This window comes from Aplysia californica, unplaced genomic scaffold (genome assembly GCF_000002075.1).
Source record: "Aplysia californica isolate F4 #8 unplaced genomic scaffold, AplCal3.0 scaffold00038, whole genome shotgun sequence".
Classification (NCBI taxonomy): Eukaryota; Metazoa; Mollusca; class Gastropoda; order Aplysiida; family Aplysiidae; genus Aplysia; species Aplysia californica.
This window is the reverse complement of record NW_004797308.1, coordinates 1107496-1113241: the sequence shown is the minus strand read 5'-3', so window position 1 is coordinate 1113241 and position 5746 is coordinate 1107496. Positions and strand designations below refer to the sequence as shown.

The 5746-nt window shown below is 41.1% G+C and overlaps 1 protein-coding gene across 1 annotated transcript in view; it reads left to right on the top strand.

Annotated features, from left to right (window-relative positions):
* Positions 1-286: 286 nt before the first annotated feature.
* Positions 287-5746, top strand: part of LOC101857230 (proteoglycan 4) — a 15282-nt gene continuing 9822 nt past the window's right edge. The window contains exon 1 of the mRNA XM_005091958.3: positions 287-634. The gene's annotated coding sequence lies outside the window, so the exon portion shown is untranslated. The remainder of the gene's footprint in view (positions 635-5746) is intronic.

Sequence of the window (5746 nt, the reverse complement as noted above, 5' to 3'; positions counted from 1 at the left end):
TTATTATTATTGTTGTTGTTGTTGTTGTTATTGCATTTATTTAGCGCATATCCACGTTCTACATTCTGAGAACACTTAAAAACATGATTCACGGCTTTCGGGGAAGCATACAGTGCAAGCTGAGGATTTCACGCGCTCAAACATGTTCAAATTGACAAGATCGTTCATAGTCTAGGCTGTAGCCGGGTAACCATTTCCACCTCGGTGAAGCGAGAAAAATTCATGCAAAGTGCCTTTCCAAAGCAAGGACACAACGTCGGGCCCCTGGCAGGATTCGAACCCACGACTTTACGGCTTTACGGTTGCGAGTCCGAGAGCCGAACGATAAGACAAATAGGCCTAGTGCTAAAACTGTGTTCAGTTTCAAACTTTTCAAACTTTGAACAATTAACAAAGCATTCAAGCCGAGACTGCTACAGAGAAAGCCGACGGTCCTCCTGTGCTACTGCAAGGGACGCCGCCCCCATTCCCCCTAAAGTGGACAGTTGGTTTGTTTCGCGGCTTTTGTTTCAGAACAATAAACGCCCCCTTTCTGTTTCCCCTCCTTCGATATACTTCCGGTTAAGTGGTCCTGATAGAGCTCGACTTGTTGCAGATTTTGCGTGTTTTAGGGACATTCTGGTTATGTTTGAAGGTATTTATGTAACTTTTTTTGTACCTTATATCTAGTTTTGTTGTTACTGCATTCATTCTCCTGCCGTATGAGTTATGATTTTCTGAAATAAGTGATGTCGGGCTGCCGGTCACAGCTGCACTACAATGTGCAAAGTGAGCCCACAACCACCAGCCCTGCCCTCGATCTGAATATTTCGTGTTTCCGTGCTTGGGTCAGTGTTTGGACGCCTGCTTATTTGTGCATACATTGGTATACAAAGTGAAGCATCAAATGCGTGTTCAAGTGAACGCTTCATATCTGATCAACTTCAATATATTGTTTTCTTAGTTTAGTTGCAGCATGGTTTGTTGCCCATTCATCATGCAAATGCCTTAATTTTCATAAGGCAAGGGGAAGGGAGGATTCATTGTTTTTATATTGTTTATGATACTTTGTAAAATGAAGACAAGTCTTGTTGCGTATACATGTGTAACTTCCTAAACGAGTTCTTTTTTATTGTGATTTGTGTGGTTCACAGTTTTTTGTTTTCTGGTATTTTATCCTAGTCGAAGTTTAAAAGAGTGAAGCTAATTTGAATTTGCTCCTTCTTGTTTTACTTTTCAAAGTGTCAAGGCCAAGGGCCACAGGAGAATAGCGCAGTTGTAGGCTTCTCTGACTTCTCACCCGCGGTGAGAGGGCGAACCTTTGGCTATTCTCACCGGTAGCGTCAATTGCAACCGAGTGACGCGGTGGCAATTGACAAAAATTGACTTTTTGTCAAATGCCACCGAGTGAAGCGGTGTCAAGTCTGAAAACAACACTATCTTTAGCATTATACATAATGTGTGTCTAATGGGTCAATTTGTTCTCAACTAATTTCATTGGACGAGCATCTAGTCTAGAGAGCTACGGTACCAACTTGGCGTGTTTTCAAAGAGACATAAGCCTAGATCTAGGCTAGTCTTAGCCTACACTTTGGTGTAGAACCAACACAGGCAATTCTAGAAGTAGAAGGTCACAAACGCACTCAAACTCAAGCAGAAATTCAAGTTATATCGGGGAACCTAAATCGGGGGACGGGGGTCAGGAAAAGACACACACACACACACACAAACACACACACACACACACACAAGCACACAGAGGGACAGAGAGGCGAACGCACAATACAACGAGCACTCGAGCACAATAAGCTAGATCTACCCACCAACGCAAAATGGCTCCAATTTAAACGGTGGCAATTGACAAAAAGTCAATTTTTGTCAATTGCCACTGCGTCACTCGGTGACAATTGACACTACCATTCTCACCCGGTGTGTGTTTACCATGATACCTTGTGTAAACCACAGATTTCTACACTTTTTTATTGAATTCTGTGGTGTAAACAAACGTTCCAACGCTCTTGTGTTGAAAGCATGCAATTTTGTCTGCGTCTGCAGGAATTGAAAGAAAGGGAGACAGAGAGAGAGAGCACGCAAGAAAGGGGGGGGAGAAAGAGAGAGAAGGAGTAGCCTAGATCTAGAGAACTTCTGGGCAAAACAAAATAACGACTGGCGTCGTTCGGCTCGATTCGAAAAGTGAAACAGCCGTAGCATCTTTGTAGTCCGCCAAATTAGTTTACTTTTGTGCAATAAAATCTTTTTTTTTCAATGTTTTTGTCAATTTGATCATCTACATTTGGCCTATACAGTATTAAAAAATTAAGAAAAACAGGTCTTGTTTCCCACCGGGTGAGAATAACCAACACTGGCAAGTCTCCCCCGGGATGAGAGGTCGATCGTATTTTTATTCTCACCCGAGGTGAGAATAGCCACTTTCATCAAATACTGTTTTGTAGATCTACTCTTTTTGTTTCTTTTGTCTAAGTTTACTATACTACTTAACTACTTACTACTACTACTACCAAGTTAGTCTCCACTTAAGTAAGTTTCCACCACTTACAATCTCGCTTTGCTTAAAATCCCGCTGTTTCAAGAAAACAGAATTTTTACTACGCAAAGGTCAACATTAAGATCACACACTGAAGGTCTACATTCAGCAAAGATCCCGTATTTCAGATCATAATTTACGGAACAAAAACCCAGGTGGTCTACCAAGAGTGAAAATTTGCGATCTTTGGACTGACCGTTACGTCATAGACTTTCCACTCTCGTGAATTTGATCGACATCCATGAAATGGTACAACAATATTTTCCCCAGGCGGGATCACACTGAGGTGTGGACTTGCTGATGTGTTTGTTTTCCAATCCTCAAGGCTGTCGTTATTCTCACCCCGGGTTGCATTTTATTCTCATCGGGTGAGAATAATTACATTGTTACTCTCACCCGGTCTGAGAATACAGTGGAGTTTATTCTCATCTGGGTGTTGAGAACAGGTCAGCCTAACCTAAATACATGTAATAGGATGATAGAAATTTGTGAAATAAGAGAGTGTAATGAAATGATCACAGGATACCCTTAACCACTTGACCACGAGGCGAACGAATTCGGCCGCTGTCGGCAGACCGCAATGCTTACTTAGTTGTCGAAGCCTGCAAAACCTGGTCAAATCGTTTGGAATTGCAAAATGGCCAGGCTTTGTGGGCTTCAACATCTATTTGTGTTGTTATTCTTTCATTTTCAATCAAAATTACCACAAAATGAGCAATTTAGAGGAGGATTTTGCTGAAACCAGTCAGGAGGAAATTGCAGATGAAGATTTCTACTATAATGTGATTTCTGTTGAATGTCTTTTGAACCGATGTAGGCCTAAGCCGCTGTGCACAAGACATTGAAGCTCTGTTAGGGATTGTAATGAAAGACTGAAAAAGGTTTGAGATACTTCACAGCTTTTTTTTTGTGAGTTAGATTTAGAATCTAGATAGATTTAAAACATGCTCCCAACATCCCATAATTTCTGTGATAGACTTTCAAAACCTAAACGAAATAAAGTGGGCGGAAACTAAAAACCCAGGTGAGAATAATAATATGTGGAGTATTCTCACTCTCACCCCAGGTGAGTATAATCACACTGTTTCCTCAAACATCACACTTGCACCGGCGCTCTCCACCTAAACTTACATCACAAGCTGGATGGATAGGGCCTATGAGTTTTCTTCAGGTGGGATCACATCGAACTGTGACCTCTTCCCTGCAGTTCTCTTCTCCCAAATTAGCGAGACAGACTGAATTTTAATTCGTGTGGTCACAACACTATGGTGTAAAACGACAAAGGTGGGGTAACTCTGTCAGAGATGGAAAGCCATAAATTTTGGACAGATGAGTAAAGGGAAGGTTCAAGTGGATAAGCGTAGAACTTGAGACTCATGATAGTGCCACATCATCCAGTGCCAGATCTGCAACAGACATCGGGCAATCATGGTTTTCCATTCATTCCTTTGCTCGGATGCTCTCAAAAAAGCTACGTTTCCCTGGTCTTTCCCTGTTACCCATTTGTTTAGGTTAAAAAGGGAAAACGGCATGCTTTATGCCACTGTGATTGGTTATCAAGGTTGACTACTCTTGCTCACCATAAAAGCCATAAACCCACCCAGGGGTCACGCCAATTCATATCAGAGTAAGGGGAGAACATTTTACCTGTTGTTGGCCTGAACATGAGCCACCATGGGTTCTTCCCTTTGTGCGTCGGCTAAGATCTAGTTCGCCTAACATCTTGCATTTTTCTTACTCCCAAGCACCAGGATCTTTGGCAGAGACTACTCTACCACTACTACTGCTGCTGCTACTACTACTACTACCACTAGTAGTAGTGGTTAAAGACAGCAAGCTCTGGGGTCAATAGGGTTAAAGTCACAGGAAAGTCATAAGCGTTCTGTATTTTATTAAGCTAAGATTTGACACTCAAATTTTACTGTCAGATTGGCTTCAAAATTATTGAAATTTGAGTCTTGATAATGTGAAATTTATTCCCTTCATCCTTCTACTTGTGGTCCTGTCCTCCCTCACTTAAAGAACACCTGTGTGAATAAGATAAGATGCTGGTCAGAGAGCTAAAATTAGACAATATTTCACCAAGTACATTCTATTCCACCTCGTTACCTAAAGGTCTCCGGCGTCTGTTGGGAGAACCAACTTTTATTCCTGAATGGGGAAAATACCGTATTGAATATCTCAGTCTTTCTGCTGGGGTATTGTGTATCCCTCTCACTCCGGTTAAATGATCTAATTTGGTTAATGCAGGTGGAAAACACCTCCATTAGAAACAAAAATTATCTAAAGGTCACCACCATGCATTCCATGTGATTTGATGTCAGCATATCTAGATAAGATACACCAGAGTGGCCCTGGTTCCAAACCCATGCTGGGTGTTCTTGAACTTGGGTCGCTTTGTGGAGTTTCCAAGACTCTCAACCCATTTAGCTCATTGGTATCTGTCTCCGATCTTAAATTCAGAATTCCCGCCATTTTAAATGACCTTTAGTGTTGATAAAGGTGTTAAATCCATACTCTTACATTCAAATGAAAATGTCCAATACCTATCCAGTATCTGACGAAAGAGTAGATCAGCTGCCTTTTTTACCCTTTGGTTCACAACATTTGGGCGTCTTTTTTTTTACAACTATAACCCTTAATTGTGCATACTTTCTCCCCATAAAAAGGGTAAACAGCTACGTAGATTAAATTAAGTTCAGAAAAAGTCAAATCATTATTCTCATGGTCTGGCCAACCTGTCGTGAGTTTTCAGAAAATGTCTGGTTAAAGGACGTTTGGATTGATGGCAAAATGTTTTCAAGGATTTTTTAGTCATAAAAGAAAAACTAAATTCCCTTACATCACAGAATTTTACCTTTGACATTAGTAGGGTTTTAACTTGGAGAATTCCTTTGATCAAGTCCTCTGAAAGCTGTGTGGAACCCCTCAATTTTACAAAGTAGAACTGTTTGTAAGGCACAATGTGGGTTTCCATCCACCACTACAGCTATTGTGACAGCGTCTAGCTGGATGAGAAGAAACATAATTTGTATTTGTCTTAGGACACAACTTAAGATAGGCAATAATTATTCTTCGAAATATGCCAGATCAGCTGTACTTCAGTAAAAGTCACACATTTGATAGGTACCTGACATACAAGAGAGTTGAGTTTGATTCTCATGTGTGGTGGTCAATTTTTCCTAAGACAGTCAAACCTACCATAAAGCCCACCACCTGTTC